This window comes from Lonchura striata, chromosome 8 (assembly GCF_046129695.1).
Source record: "Lonchura striata isolate bLonStr1 chromosome 8, bLonStr1.mat, whole genome shotgun sequence".
NCBI lineage: Eukaryota > Metazoa > Chordata > Aves > Passeriformes > Estrildidae > Lonchura > Lonchura striata.
This window is the reverse complement of record NC_134610.1, coordinates 18,341,875-18,358,922: the sequence shown is the minus strand read 5'-3', so window position 1 is coordinate 18,358,922 and position 17,048 is coordinate 18,341,875. Positions and strand designations below refer to the sequence as shown.

The 17,048-nt window shown below is 35.5% G+C and overlaps 1 long non-coding RNA gene across 1 annotated transcript in view; it reads right to left on the bottom strand.

Annotated features, from left to right (window-relative positions):
* Window positions 1-16,568, bottom strand: part of LOC144246698 (uncharacterized) — a 59,889-nt gene extending 43,321 nt beyond the window's left edge. The window contains exons 1-2 of the long non-coding RNA XR_013340367.1: window positions 16,353-16,568; window positions 16,210-16,268 (exon numbers count right to left, since the gene is read on the bottom strand). This is a non-coding gene — a long non-coding RNA (uncharacterized LOC144246698). The remainder of the gene's footprint in view (window positions 1-16,209; window positions 16,269-16,352) is intronic.
* Window positions 16,569-17,048: the final 480 nt, after the last annotated feature.

Genomic DNA, 17,048 nt, shown 5'->3' with positions numbered 1-17,048 from the left:
TCAGAGCTACATCAGAGGTACGCAAGTTTTCTGAGGCTGCATTATTGAATTGGGCCGGACCTCTATTTTCCTGTAAGGGCAAGAGCTACAAGACACCTGGATGTCTTACCGATCCATTCATGTGGGCTGGCTCTTCTCTGCACATGCTCTAGCACTTCAACATCTCAGGCCCAAAACTCAACACCGGATTCAAGGTGTGGCCTCACCAGTGCCCTGGTCATGCTGGCCACACTACTGCTGATACAGACCAGGATGCCATTGGCCTTCTTGGCCACCTGGGCACAGCTGGATCATGTTGAGCTGTTGTCAATCAGTACCCCCAGGTCCTTTTCTGCCTGAAAAGATTTCCAGTCACTCTGTCCCAAGCCTGTGGCACTGCCTGGGGTTGTTCTGCCCCAAATGCAGGACCTGGCTCTTTGCCTGGCTGAAACTCATGCAATTGACCTTGGCCCATCAAACCAGAATCTGCTGCCCAGATCCCTCTGCAGATCTTTCCTGCTCTCAAGTAGATCAATACTCCCATCCAACTTGGTGCCATCTGCAAGTTGACTGAGGATGCATACAATCCCTTCGCCAAGATAATAAAAAAATATATTAAATAGTATTGGCCCTAGTACTGGGCCCTGGGGAACATCACAGTGAACAGGATTTTACTCCATTTCCCACCACTCTCTGGGACCTAGTCACCCAGCGAGTTTTTTACCCAGAGAAGAGTACACATATCCAAATCAAGAGCAGCCAGTTTCTCCAGAAGAATGCTGTGGGAAACAGTATCAAAGTAATGCCTAGGTAGGTGACATCCTCAGCTTTTCCCTCCTTCACTGAGACACCTTGTCACAGATGTCATAGATTACATCAGACATTTTTCCATCAATCACTGTATCATTTGTAAACAACAAACATTTTATCTTTCAAGTGGTTAGCAGAAAAGGCATAGTTTTTATAAAGTCAGGAGAAATTGGGAGTGCTTCATTGTTCTCAGGTACTAATTGATTAAATTTTAATTAATCTTTACAACTGCACAAAGGCAAGGTGCTTATGCACTCTGCCCATAGTCACTCTCCTTCCAATATATATCCATTTAACAGGCAGACAGAAGCTTTCTGGCATCAATAACCATAAAATCTTCATGTCCACACACAATATTTAACAAATGCTAAAGGTCACACGTGCTAAAGTTAATCTGCCATCTTGTGGGTATATATCACAATACACTTTTTAAATTATCAACCATACAATTTTTTTACAAATTAGTACCTTGTATTTGTATATAAACTACTTAAAGGTTTCTGAACGAAAAATGGGAGACAAAAATACAACCTACAACTTTACCTTTTCTCATTATGTGCATGTATTATATGTACATATACAAAATCCAGTTGAGGAAATTTCATAACAATTCAGCAGTGTTACACAAAAGTGACAACAAGCAAAAGAAATCATGCTTCACTAACTTGATTGCCTTATACAATGACAAGTGACTGGACAGACAAGGAGAGAGCCGTGGATGTTGTCTACCTGGACTTCAGTGAGGCTTTTGACACTGTCCCCCATAATATCCTCTGAGGCAAGCTCAGAAAATGCAGGCTGGACAAGTGGATGGTGAGGTGGATTAAGAACTGACTGAATGGCAGGTCTCAAGGGGTTGTGATCAGTGGCAAAGAACCTACTTATCTAAACTGTCTCTAAAGCAAGTCAACTGTTATAAGACAAATACCATCAAGATACCCCTCCGAGAACAGTAAAGAGGAAAAAATATATCAGAAACAAAACCTCCCAGCAATCAAAAAATCCCAGCTTATTTAACAGTCTTGTATTTTCTTCGCAATACATGAATATACAATAGATGAAAAGTAGTTTCAGAGGAACTTAACTATAAGCCTTCTCTGAAGAAAATGCCTTTAAAATTGCACTAAAATAATAGTATTGCTTCAGTGCTGCTCACTAAATTGGGAAAATCTAAGTAAATCATTCACTAAATTGGGTGGCTTGGTTTATTTCCCTTCCCTACCAAATTCAAATTCCAGAAACAGAATTTGAAGATCAAACTAAGTTATTTCTGATTTTTCTACTGGTGTTGACTGAAACATGTTCTTTTTCCACAAGCTACAATTTACCTATTACTCTCCCCAAGTAAATTATAATCTTGGCACCTCTATTTCCTGTCTATAACCTCCCTCGGTGCTGCTCTCTGTAGTTATCACTATTTCCTTTCTCATATGACCTGAGGCCAGGTATTTTCAATGGTATTTAATTCTGAAGTTTGTTGTTCTCTTTCAGAACCAAAAAACGGGCTTCTGTGACCAAATGCTACTTTTCAAACTGCAATAATTGTTCCAAGAAAACATATCACCTGTACCTGCAGTTCCAATCTAGCATCTGACAAGACGTAGGAGCCAGTATGTCTGTATAGTTTTTTAATAATTCTGAAATAGATGAGATCAGAGGATCCTATACAATCACTTTATGGCATAAGTACAGATTGCACTGTATAACTACTTAAGTGATGCCACTGAGATCTGTGCACAAATGAATATAAGCAATCATGGGTTAGACTTCAATAAAATGCTAGCAAGGGTTAAATTCTGCTTTAATCCTGAAACAGTTACATGGCTGCTATTAAATGTGCTCTTAAATGTACCTCAAGCTTTTCTTTATAATATGTCTTGATCTGTAAAGGAGTGATGATTAAAATAACTAGGAAATGTTATTTCTTTCCTCATGATGAAGTGGGGTAAAGAAGGGAGAGCAGACTATGTAGTGAAGTCAAAGAATACAGTGTACAAAGAAAATTTAAAGCAGTGATATCAAACCTGATAATTATTTACTAACTACAGTGTTATTCACATTGAAACACTTCAAATTTCAGATGAAAACAGGATCTTTTCCAGTTTTCAGTTATTTAGCTTTAAATAGAGAGATAGACATTTGTCATGAAGAAAAGGTTTTGATAAAAATCCAGTCATCTGGTGAAAAATAGAACTCTATCAACCTAGCCTAGTTGTTTTTGCAAATTGCATCTCAAATAATAAATTTTCTAAATGAGTAAAGTTCTAAATAACAAAGTCAACTTTCTCCATTTCTCTTCTATCACCTCTTTGAGTTTAAAATTCTGCTGTTTTGAGCATACCCACACACTATCAGAAAGTGAAGGAATAAAAAAATAAACACAAATAGCACCAGATCATCTACATAATTCATGTCTGTAAAGCAGAAGCAGACAGAAAGATATCAAGAAGAACAGGAGGAAGCAGGGAAAGTGAAAAAGCTTTCATGTGGACAATATACTCAACCTACCAAGCACTGCAGTAAGATCCCAGGTTAACTATTCTTATCCTATTTCTGAGTAATAAAAAGATGACAAATATGAAATACAAAAATTACAAAAGGAAGGTAAGTCTTGGAGACAAACACTGAGGCTCTTGAATTCATATTAATATGAACAGCAGCATGAGCACTCTACTCATTTACAGAATCTGAGATAAATAATACAGAAGAGTTAAGACTAATAAAACATTAACAATTTTCTCTCAGTTCTCATATAGCTTTGTGTTATTTTTTATGAACAAGGTTGGATAATAGTAGGGGTAAATGAAGCTCTAATATTGGGCTTAAATCTAAAAAAATATTATAAACTATGTACAAACTGCTGCTGTGACACTAAATATCTTTTTCATGTGATATCACCATTTTACCACTTATCCTCTACTTCTGATTAATGGTCCAATATAAGATTTTGCAGTGAAGACCAAAACTGTTGGCCTGTTTATGCATCACTTTAGCAAACTGAATGGCTGACAGCATATGGTCTGATTAACATGAGGTGACAGAAGTAAGAACCTTTAAATCACCACATTTTAAATTAATGTCATGGCTAAAACAATGGCTGTGTAACGGCCAAGTATGATTATGTGGTCTTGTATGACCCTGTTCTCTTTGTGGTGACCTGTGTATAAGGTGCCCCACAAATTATTTTAAATTATGGAAACCACTGGATCAATTCTGGTTAAATACCAGTCTTTGATTCTATGTCTTACATTTTTAGTGAAGAGTCTCCTTAAAAATTAACTATCATATTCTGGATTAATAAAGAAAAACCAATTAAGCAAAAACCAGAATTATAGTAGCTCAATAACTAATAAAAAATAATGGTTATTTCATATGGCAACTTGCAATAAGGATACTATAAAATTCTTATTGACTTGCCTAATTGTATTAGAATCCTTCTAATGTGCTTTTATAGACCATAACTCAGTAGTACAGCAAGCAGAGTTTGTGCATAAACAAGATGACCTAGTTTTCAACATCTGCAAGTCTTAGCTTGAAGCTTGTTTGTTACTTGAAAGGCAATTAAAATTTAAACAAGTGTGAAAGAACAAACTCTTACTTTCCTTGAATTTCAGTGAAAAAAAACCAGTTACACATCAACTAATATTTAATACAGAGCCACATCAGAACTGAAAAAAACAGCAGATAATGAGTATTCGTATTTTTTTAGACCAAAACAAACAACAGAAAGATACTAAAACATATGCAAAAATATAAAAGAACAGTAGGGGTAAACAATTCAGGAGATTAGGTTGGGCAATTCCTTTCAAACTATAAACCGTGTACAGAAGTGTAATTTCACAGGACATTCTTCAAGTAAGAGATAAGAGGTGAGTTAATGAACTAAGCAATATATGTATTATTGCATGGAGTATATTAAAAATCCAGGCACTCATGTTGCAACCAACAAACACTCCACATAAAAGGTGTCTTTCAAACATTATTTACAGAGACAAACTCATTACTCTTTTCCTCTGATAGCAAAATTTTTTCATTGTATTTGTATCTTTTACTATTTAACTAGGATGTATTTGCTGTTAGCTATTGAATATGATGCTTAATACAAGCAGAAAGATTATACAGATCAAAATGATTTCTGTTCCAAAGACCTTGTAAACAAAACACCAGAAAACACAAGAAAACTGCCAAAGGACCAAAGGGCATTACAGCACCCATTTTAAAAGGGGTAAAGAACCCAAGGAATTTATATGTCATGTCCTGAAAAATGTTCTGGAAGACAAAGGTGCAAAAACTTAATATAAGTTATACTAAAAAAACTATACTGAGTAAATTTAGCTCCATCCCTGTCTCTGCTTCAAAGGATGGCTTTCTAGTTAAAGCACAAATGCTGAAGTAAACAGGCCTGTATTTAGTTACCAGCTCCTCTGCAGGACTTCAGACTTTTGGCTGAGACTGTTACTTATTTTCTTTACTTCCATGTGTGTTCAGAGTCCAAATGTATGTTACACAAATATATATGTAACATCTACATGACAAAGTGCTCTAGACTTTTCTCATGGAAAGTTTACTTGTTCCATGCAAGTCATATAAATTATTTTCATGACAAAATGTGTCATTCTACAGAAGAACACTCAATACTATAAGCACAAGACTTCTGCTTTCACAGACTAAACTACATAAAAGGAATAACTGATAAAGATGAAGGATGGGAAATAGAGCAGTCACAGGACACTAACCCACTTTTAAAATGAAGTATGTATTGCCATTCTTTGTGAACATACATTTAAAATGCAAATATTATTCAAGAACACAAATGCATGATCTGATTACATAAAGGTCTGATCTTGGTGCCTCAAAGGAATGTAGAAGAATAGGTTGCCGTTAGCACAGAAATATTACTATTTCCTTACTATACATTTTTGTACTTTCTGCTTCTTATATTTATCTTAAATTCAGTCTTCATATTGTTGTGATTTCTTTATTGTTTTAATTACTACCTACTCAGACCTTTTGCTTTTATTAATACAAAGTATTTTCAAATCATTAAGGATACCAGACATATAAATATGTGCTTTTACTTTGACACTGATACTGAATAAACTCATAGAATAGAAAATAAAGACTGCAGTTTAGAATTGGGACGCTAAAATAACTGATCAGCATCGAAACAGCTTAAGGAGAACTAAGTCTTGCCAAACATCACTTTTTTCTGAATACAGATTCATTTGATCAAAGTAACTGTGTGGACATCAAATGCTTTGCAGAGTCTTCTAACAGGCTTATATGACATTCTGAGATACAGAAAGCAAAAATCAGTAATATATAAAATACAGGTATCCAAAAGTAAATGTAATTGAGATGTTTCAATACAATGAAGTGTTTCCATGCAAATTATAGGTGGCTGGTTTTGGCCAACAGTAACACAGACCTATTTATCATAACCTGGAGCATGGTGGTCCATCATATTCTCTCCAGAATATGATGGACCACAAGGAGAAAAAAGTAGAAAAAGTTGAAGTTATAAGACAAAAAGACAAAAAATAAGAAAGATTCAAGGAACAGTTTTAGACCTTAAATAATGACAAATGAAAATTGTGCTTCACATACCAATTATCCAACTGAATACTAAAGCAATGCAATTATCATCTACCTATTATAGGCAGAAGATACTAATTTTACAATCTTAAAATGCAGTGAGATAATATTGCTTGCATAGTATTCTCTTCAATATCATAATCTTGTAATAGATGCAAAGTCTAATGCCCAATCTCAAAATATCTGCATAAGAACTACAGCCCTGTAAAATCACTCTATACACTATGATTTACACAATTTATTTTACTCTCACAAGGGGTAGTTATTAGAATTACTACTAGAATCCTAAAAGAATAAAATAACAAAAGTCCTTCAAGAAACATAAAATAGCAATACTTAATTTTTTTTAAAACACTATACAAAAAAAATCTCTTTGGATTCAACGCCATTACCATGCAGTTTGAATTGCTTGACTCCAGTATTTTTTTTACCAGTAGAACAGCTTTAAATATTAATAGATATTTCTTTAAATCATATACATCTCACTGTTGAAGAATTCTGCCTTAGTGTAACTTATGTTTGGATTTTATCATTCTACCACCCTCTCCTTTTCTTAGACAATTTATTTGCTTGTGGTACCATCTGAGAAAAGATTACAGGTTAACCTGGTGGCTGTTAGCCAACAGCCAGTTTCCCTTCCAGGGCAGCACCTCTGGGCACATGGTCAGGCAAATCAGTTTGCTCCATGAGATTCTCCCCAGACAGGGACACAAGTGATTCATCCCTCCTGGCAGAGAAACTGCTGACATTTCCATCTCTGTTTGCTGGGTTAGCGGACAGATTGCTGACATGATCCCTTTGTTTTCTCCCTATTCTCTTTACATTAGAATAGAGAATAGGAATAGAGCCAGGAATAGAGGAGGTGAACACCTATTCTCTGCTACAGAATGGAGACACCATGTGGAGTCCACTTTACAAGTAGTTTCATTTTTAGAGTATAAAAGTTAAGCACTCATGTTAAAAATGTACACTGCAAAACTCAGTTTGGCAAAAAAGTATCACAAATCCTGATGCATATGAATTTCACATACAGATGTTATTTATCAAAAAGTACAAAAGGTTTTGCAAGGATTTCAGAAGATACTGCAAAAACACTTATGAACTTATCTTGATTGATGAAAAAATTAGATCACACCTGTTTTTCAACTTAAATGAGAAGCAGTTTTAATTCTATAGGCTAAAGAATTTTTAATTTGGAACTTGTAAAAGGAAATGCACCTTTTTACAACAAAGAAGTGACTTAAATAGCTTCAGGAGTGTAAGAGTCTGATCTAAAAGCTTCTCTACCTATATAGGAATATATTAAAATTTTTGTGTTGTTTTCCAGATACATAAACTTTAAGCAAGTTCCATCTGACTTTACTCAACTGTAAAAACACAAAAATCTTGTGCAAGAAAATCTTAATTATATATAGGATTACACAAATAAATCTTCCTAGGAATGGAACTTCAATACCCATACAGGACACAGAAAAAGAGGACAGACCTAGACAGAGGACTGGCAAAATTTAGAGACCTCTAGTGCTCTAAGAAGAAAAAAAAAAAAAAAAAAAAAAAAAAAAAAAAAAAAAAAAAAGACCCATAAACTTCTGACACCACTAGACCAGACATTGCAGGGCACACAAAAACATGGAAAGCTATTTGTTTATTCATTGTTCACTGAAATCTCACTAATTTGTGACAATACACTGTTTATTTTCCCCAGAGAATAAATCATCATGGGCAAAAAACACAGCATTTTGCATAGAGGTTTGTCTTACAAGGATAGTTAAAAATCCAAAACATTCTGCAACATCCTACACAATCCAGCATTTTTTAATATACTATGCCTTTAATAGTCCTATTTTAATATACTTCAGAAACTGAAAAAATTCCAATATGCCCACTGCCTCTTCTCTAGTCTATCATTCCCATTTTTGCAGTTTCCTAGACCTGGTAAGTGCTGCTTGCACATAGGTATAAAAGTCCCTGTAAAAAAAGAAGCAATTAATGACAGCCTCCAAAATGAAAACAAAATTAACTTTCCCATGTCCTTAAAGTCCTTTCCAAATATATTTGTTTCTGCACAGTTTTAATGGGAGAAGGTGAAAAATGGCACTCAGCACTGGATCTGACAGAACTTTATAATTCATGACACAGCACCAAATGGGACAGTAGAGGAGAGTTGATTTGAATAATATAATTTTAAAAATGGGCTAGGAAGGGAATAGACAAATTTATCTTGAGAAATCAAAATAATTTTTAATTCCTACCAACTTTTGGGTTTCATTTGTATGTAGTTTTGAAAACTTAGAAACAATTCTACAGGTCAGTCCTTGCACCCCCTAGTATTCATATCCCATACTGAACCTCCCTTTTTTTACAGAAAATAAAGGGTTTTCCTAATTCAAATGCCTTTCAATTTGTCTTGGGAAGGGATACTTTAAAACACAAAACTGAATTGGGCAGAAATCTTTTTATATTTTATAAAATGGAGACCTGCAAGTAAATTCAATTTGTGGTTAAAAGAGATAAAATGTCTCCTTCAAATGTATGGTAGGATAGCTCAAAGTGCCTGTAAAATGTGCTCACTGATGCAAATGCTTAAAACATTATCTACTGCCAGTAGCTGCACCACTGGCAGTAGACAACAAGTGCAGAAAATTTCTATCTACTATAGCAGAAAACTGATGCTTTTTACGTACTTATAACTGAACAGGAAAAGCCTAGCAAAAGAAACAGAAGCATTTTAATATATGTAACAATAAAAATCAAAATTTAGACAAAAAATTTCATCTACTATAAAATCATATCTTACTTAGAGCACACAGATTTAAAATAGCAACTATCTAAAGACAGGTTTAAATTACTGTGTCCTCAATCTGTGGCACAAATTTCGAAAGAGGTTTTTGTACTGAGTTATCTTTGTACTATTAACAATACTATGCATATTTTATCACCATTTCACTTTTGACAGAACTAGGTCTCCACAAACACACAGAAATCTGGAAGCCAAGTGTAAGTGTTTAAAAGCAAATATTTCAAACATAAATCTAAAACAATTGGGTTTACCATTACTGACCCTGTATTACATAAGGAGATTATGCTGGATTTTCTTTCTGATACTAGTACTGCAACAAGAAGTCAAAATGTTAAGACTCCTTCTGAAAGCAAATCAAATTCTGTCATGAACCACTTTTTCTGCTTTGAACTGCTAATAAAGCATGTAGGGAGCATGCTCAAATTCTGACTCTACAGGCTATGGACCCTTGTTATAAGACCAAAGAGTCTTACTATTCATAATCCCACTTTTTAATTAACTTCTTAATTTTAATTACGTATGTATTTTTAAGAGCATTATCCACAGAAATTGTTGAAGTTAGTGAACTCACATTTCTGGCGTCAGCATTTTCTGCATGCATGTTTAGAGTATCCAACACCATAAAGGTCTGTGTCACTCAAGTTTTAACTCCCTTTAGTGACCTTCAGACCAAATAGATCTAAAGGTAAGTGCCATTTAAAAAAACAATTTAAAAAAAAGAAAAAACCCACTCCTTGGTCCATTCAGATTGGTGATGTAGAGGGAGAAATTAAGCAACAACACAAGAAATATCCTTGTGAAAATGTATTTTTTTAATCCTCCATGCCTTAAGTACTTTCAGGCAGCTCAGGAAGGACCAGGTCAACTTCTACAACACTAAGCAGAGTTCTGCTGTCAAGGATGTATTACTGTAAAGGTCCTTCTCCACCTAGCTTATTTTGTTAAATCCAGTGTATGCAATTAATAGGGTAAAAGGTGATATGTGCATACTTCTGGAACCAAGGCTAACCAATAACAAGATTCATGTTGTATAAATTGATCCCTTGCTATTTATAAGTGATTTGACAAGTACTGTAGCAGGCAATTTACACATGTGTCTGGCAGGGTGTCATTCTATGCTCACTCAGACTATTTATGCCTATGTAGGTACTGCAACCTACGTGTTGCAGGACTAAACTAAATGTCTTAACAAGTCAAAATGCTGCATGTACAAAAGCTGCTGTTAGTTTAAAGGAAATAAAATTTTCAGAAACAACTATTTAAAAGAAATCCTACAAGAAAATGCCTTAAAAATGTGTCATACTAGATATTTGCTTTGTAAACTGTGTTAATCTTCAGTGAAATAAGTATTTTCTTACATTATTAAACAACAATTAAAAATATGTAACACAGTGAAATTTATTAAAACACACAGATAGCTGCCAAATAAGTATGGAAATTGTGACTGAATTGTCTTACAATATGAGAATAAAAAGTGAATTAAGTAACTCTAAATAAATTGTACACACATACACAAAATACAAGACAGATAAAAAAATAACGCCAAAAAGAACATTACTCATTTATGACATCTACTGAGATAGTTGTATGTCTTTCTTGTTATTTGTAAAGAAGTTGTTGAGCCTCCTGCACCTAAAATTAGACTTACTGTATCAGTTACATTGTGCTCTTAGCTGCGCAGCCCCTACACTGCACTCTTGTGTGCTGGCGTGGTAATGCAATAGCTCACCACTACCTGTTTCAATAGCCTGCAGTCTCTTCTGTACACAGAAGAGCCACAGGAAAGGAGTGGCATTGCAGTAAACCAGCATGGGAGAGAACCGCTTGGACCTAATTTTTCGCTGCTGGAGGATTCAGCAAGAAAAAAATTAAGTGTTCTTTTCTGAACTGACACTGTCGATCGGGACTACTAAATATTTATTTTGCCTGAAGAGAAAGTAGTCAGACAAGTTCTTACTATGACAGCGTGCTTCAACAATAATTATTCACAGAATAATAGCAAAACATTTTAAGGGGAAAGACCCTACTAAAACTTCTCATGCAATTCTATCTCTTGGCTGTAACAGGAATTGAGATACTCAATTCCTTCATAACAACGTGTGTTTCTTGGCTTTATCAGACCTATGCTTATCCCACCTATAATGACTGTGACCAACACTGGTGCACTTCTGGACCAAATTTAGTGAGTTGTTGACATTGTGGTGGTTGGTGAAAGGTTGGACTCGATAATCTTGGGTGTCTTTTCCAACCTTAAAGATTCTATGATTCTAACTACACCAGCAGCCTACTGTCATCACCTCAATCCTGCAGGTGTTTCCAATTTTGTAATCAGTTGTACTTATGCTTTTAAGGCAGCACCAGGAATCTTAAAATAATTTTTAAAACATTTGAATAATGTGCTATCTCTACTGCTATGCTACAAAATCAACATTTAGAAACCTTGGGCAAAATTGTTTAGCTAATTTTTGATTATGCAATTGCAATGCTTATTTGCATATATTATATTAGTAAAAATATATATTGAGGAAAAGAGGAAAGGGATTGGTAGGGGATCATCTTTAAAACAATAAAATAGCTGTAATCCACAACAATGTCTAACAATAGAAAAACTATCTGCAGTCTTTTCTGCAATGTCACTAATGGTTGCTGTAGAAATAATTGTCATTAATACAAAATTGAAAGCAGGGAGCATCTAGAACCTCACTGCTCAGTCTGCAGCATCTGTAGTGCTAAGTTTTAATGTAAAAATTTCTCACCCATAAATCATATTCTCTCAATCCTTTTCTGCCTCCCACCCAGCTGCACCTCCACCCACCCTACTTCAAGGCTGTACTGTTTGTGCAAGGTAATGTTCATCGCTGCATATAGTAAAATGATTCTACCTTCTGTTACCCAACAGTTCTTTTTCAATACATGTCATTAATAGTTAGTCACAAAGCTATTATTCATTCTCTGAACTCCTAAAATGAGGTATCACTGATAGGTTTATATCCTTAGCAACTGCACATAATATGGAGAACTGTATTTTACTCAGCCACATCATCACAGGTTTCTATTTCTGCTTGCAAACAGACTCTTGTTGTTGTTAAAGAACGGGTGTCAACAACAGGCTTCAACAGGGTATTTCATTCCAGTTAATATGTACAGCATGTCCTTACCTCCCCAGCAATGCCACTAGTTTGAGTGACTGCAGCCTTTCAGCCCAAAAGTAGACTTCTTTACCAGCTAGTATCTATTAACCCTTGGTTCTACTATAAAAATATACACAAATACATATATATGTATAGGTTTGCTTTAATTCTACCTCCTTATATGTAGAAGCAAGGCAGGTATGTTAAATTGTCTAAAATATTTGATCACATAGTGATAATTATTCCTATAAACATAGGTGCTTATTTTAAAATTTTATATTTACTATATTTTACTTCAATTATTTACTATACATGCTTTCATTTTACTTCATACGCACAGTAAGGAATACCCAAAACACAAAAGATTGTGACATTCTTTAAAGAAAATGTAATTGTTTCAATAGTCATAATCAGATGTTATACGTACTAGGGAAGAATGTGCAGGATATGCAAGAACCTTAAAAAAATAATATATCTAACTTTACATACATGTTTGCATTAAACATATTTTTCTATAATAAAGGAAGATGTTTTGGAAGACATCTTTCTGTTATAACAAACATGAAGGGAATTCAGTGGCCTGCTGGTCTTCTAACACAGACCCAACCTCAACAGACCCTCTCTCATACATGATTTATCCTTTTCCTAAGACAATAACAGCGTTCAGGAAAGTCATAAGGTCAGAGAATTCTACAGTGGCACGAATACTTAAAAGCTGACATCTTTGAAAGAAAATTCTCGATTTGATAAGGAATATACCTCTACTGTTCAAATCCCATGTCTTGTTTCTGCATGCTTTTGGCCAGAACTGGCAGTGGATTTCTTGAAATTCTACATTCCTTTTAGGTCAACCATGCTTCAAAAGCACCACAAGGAATCCAAAACCCACAAACTTAATACAACTATCTACACATGGGGAATATTACTTCCCTACACATGAGGAATTCTTCTTCGTGTAGTGCTAGAGTAACATTGTGTTCCATACACAAACCTAGCTGGTATGGTCTGCTTTCCATTTCCATATGTGCAACCACGTTAAAAAAACAAAAATAAAACCAAGCCCAACAAAGCTTTAAAAAAATCACATGTGGAGTTATTTATTATAAAATACTACCATTTTCCTTCATTTGTCCCTCTTTTTGTTGTTCTTTTCGCATAGCCTCACTTTCTTAAACCTTTCCTAATGAAAGTCAGAGACACTGCATCTTACATTCAAAAATGCTTTACCTGCAAAATAGAGACAGAATGACTTGAGTTTTGAATCAGGGATATGAGAACCACAGCAGCCACTGTTGCTCCTTCAGGCTTCAAAGAAAACCAGAAAAGTCCATTATCCTTTTTCTCAAAGGATATTATCAACTCAGACAGCACATGGTGTTTTTCTGTAGGCCTAGGTCTTCTGAAGGAAGGCAGAAATGGTACAGCAGGTGAGGTAGTGTTTCTTGAGGAGCACAGGGTAAAGTCAGGGCTCTGAAGGGATACCATTAATAGCAAAGTGGGACTAAGATGTGTGGGAAAGTACTTAACACTTAGAGTATGTCTGTCTATATATTTTTTAGATAAAGAAGATTAAATTACAGAGAGTACAAATTAAATAAATACCACTACCACGCCTACATCTATGAGAACTATATTCTCAGGTATATATGCACTTGCTATGCCAAGCTGTTCAAAACAGTGCCTCTTCAGTAACTCTCCTAGAAAAACTATATTTTTGGCCTTGAAAGGTGGAAGATATTTTGTAATACCTCCAGCTGAACTTGTCTGTTGAACATAGATATGTGTGTATATATATCATGTATATATTCACAGTTATCAACCTTCCCATTTCTTCCTCCCATTGAAAATGCTACAGAAGTCTCTCCTGTCAGTTATTTTTACTGAAAATAGAAAGGGATTGTTTTCATTAGCAAATACTTTATTGTTATAATTGCAGTTATCCCTTCCTTCAGTTAGTTGCTATTGCCAATGGAGATTATTCTCAGACTTTCCCCAGTGACGCTCTATTTGTCACTATTCTGGGCATTAATCCAAGTGCAAAGATAGGAATGAAAATTATAGGCTCTTCCTACATAGCTTTCCTTTTTAGCAACTTCATGCAGGCTCCACATTAGCAACTTCTAACTTCTCTCAGATTTCTTCCTACATAAGTCATTCTCCAAACAGATCAAAAGTGGAAAAAATTCAGCTCAATGCTCAAAGGGATTTTATCCTTTAACTTCTTACTGAAAATACTTATTTCTCCTTCTTTTTTCCAAATGCAAATAAAGTAGATTTGGGAGGGTGAGAGGTGGTTGGTTGTTGTTTACTTTAAGCATTTTCTATAATGCACACCACACTAATATCTGAGATAAAATATTAATGGCTTTTTCTTCATGGTAGTTTCATTTTATAGAAAATATTGCTGCCCTCCTTTTAGCAGTAGGAAACTCATGCACAGATAGTGAACTGCATGTGCAACATCATAATAGAATAATATGCTGAAATCAGGAATACCTTTTTTAAAATACAATCCTTTTCATTCCTAATTCTTGCCAGTGTTCAGAAAATATTGCTATATATATTTATTGTTGTTCTGTGATGTTAATTAAATGGAATGTTGAATGCAACATTTTTATCTAATTCATCACACAATACTAATAGGTAGAAACTCAGTTATGGGTTATTATTTATTCTGCCAAATGTTTACAAACATGTTGGAAAAGCTAATAACATGTATTAAATAACCAATAAAAACAGACAACCAAATTTAATTCACTCCTAGTCTGAATTAATTGACAGCAAGTCTATTTTGAAGCAGGAGACAGAACTAAGGTGTCACTGTAACCATCTGTCATAAATGCTTTGACAAAGAGGATAGATTTGTAAGGTACATCCACATGCTACTGCTAATGGAAAATCTCTGTATGGTATAATGGAGCCCCTACATACCAGTAGGAGTATGTTGAACCAAATACTGCCCTCTACATGTTTACCAAATCTCTTGGTTTATATCAAGTAGATACTTAAAAGGAGATCTACTGTTTTACTGAACTTCAATAGAAACTATATTTGCATATAGCTCTTCAACCTCTAAAATAAAATCAACAGCTCTTGCCAGATACTTCTTGGCTGCATTTTACAATGGAATGTTTTTATTTAGGATTAAAATTAGCAATCAGATATGATTACAAAGTGAATAGTGATTGGGAAGCACTTAATCACCTAACTAAGATAAAACATTAGGATTGGCAAATCAGAAAATGCTTCTGAAAGAAAAAATGGAAGAGGCTGCAAATGTAGTCAAAAGAAAAGCTAAATGGCAGGGAAGTCATTAGCAAAATAATACTTGATAAGCCTGATTGCCTCCTACTTATTTTTGCCCAACCATTTAAAAATTATCCCTTCCCACTGTCCTTTCTAGTTTTCTCCCTCTTCCTTCCTTCCCCCAGCTAGTCCTTTTGGCAGAGCAAAAGTTACCTGCTCTTCTACTCCTACTCAAAAGAAACCAGTCTTTCACTTACTAATGGATTCCAAACCTTCATTGCTGCAGAATCAACTACAGGATATATAAAACAAGAGTGCTATATCTACAAATAACAAAAACACACATGAAGCATAAGAGTAATCAATTACATCCTACAGGTATACGGAATTAGTTTGCTCTTCTGCTATATTCATACAATATCATAGAGCATTTAGGAGTTTCACCATTGACTGCTCTTTGCCCAAGATTTCATCATTATATTGTCTCTATAACTCATAGTTTTAAGTAATGAGCAGGTGAAAATATATGGGGAGTTCATAGTTTCCAAAAGGATAGCAAAAATATTCTGGCCCTTGGTACATAATAAATAAACTATAATCGGTTTACTGCTTGTAACATTTTACACCATAAAAAAGTTAAATACTTACAGAACATCATGCAAACACCAACTTCCTTGATCAGATTTGCAATATCTTATCTCACCACTCTGCATAGAAATAGAGAGAAACATGAGTTTGAAAGCGGTCAATACTCATAACTGGACAGGCAATTGTAAAGAATGCCAACTTACAAAGATGGTCCTGAACAAGTCAACAAAACACAGCAGTTCGACTAATCTCTAACACAAGCATCTTAATTACTCTACATAAGTTCTGTCATGTTTTCATAATACGATACTCCATCACTTGATTTTTATCTTTATTTTCCATCCCTGATAGATCTTTTCGAGCGCGGCAGAACGCCCACAATGGATTCAGAGGCTGCTGCGAGCCTTTCTTTGCAGTGCCAGCGCGTCGGGGGAAGCCTTTCCGCCCCTGCGGCGGCTCCGCGTGGGCAGCGCGGGGCGGCAGCGCCCCCGGGCGCGGTGCCACAGCGCCCCCTGGTGCCGCCGCCGGCCGGCGCTGCGCGGCAGGGCCCCGCCGGGGCAATTGGCGGCGGAAGCGCGGAGCGCGGCGGTGAGCGGAATTCCGGGCCCAGCAAAAAACTCTGCTCCTCAACCCGTGCTGGGCGAGCTCCTCGCGGTATAGTTTAGAAATTAACGGTATGAGGAGATACCTGAGCAAGAACCACTCGGTTCTGCAAAGAGGAGATAAAAACAAAGAACTTCAGGAAAGAATCCATATTGTGTATTAAGGATGCAAGGGATTTGCATGTCAAAAGATGAGGAAAGCAGTCTGTTTATACTTAACAGTATATTGTGTTCTACACTAGAAGAAAAATGTTGTATAAATTTACCCTGGTTTCTCAAATAAACCAGGAGCTTACC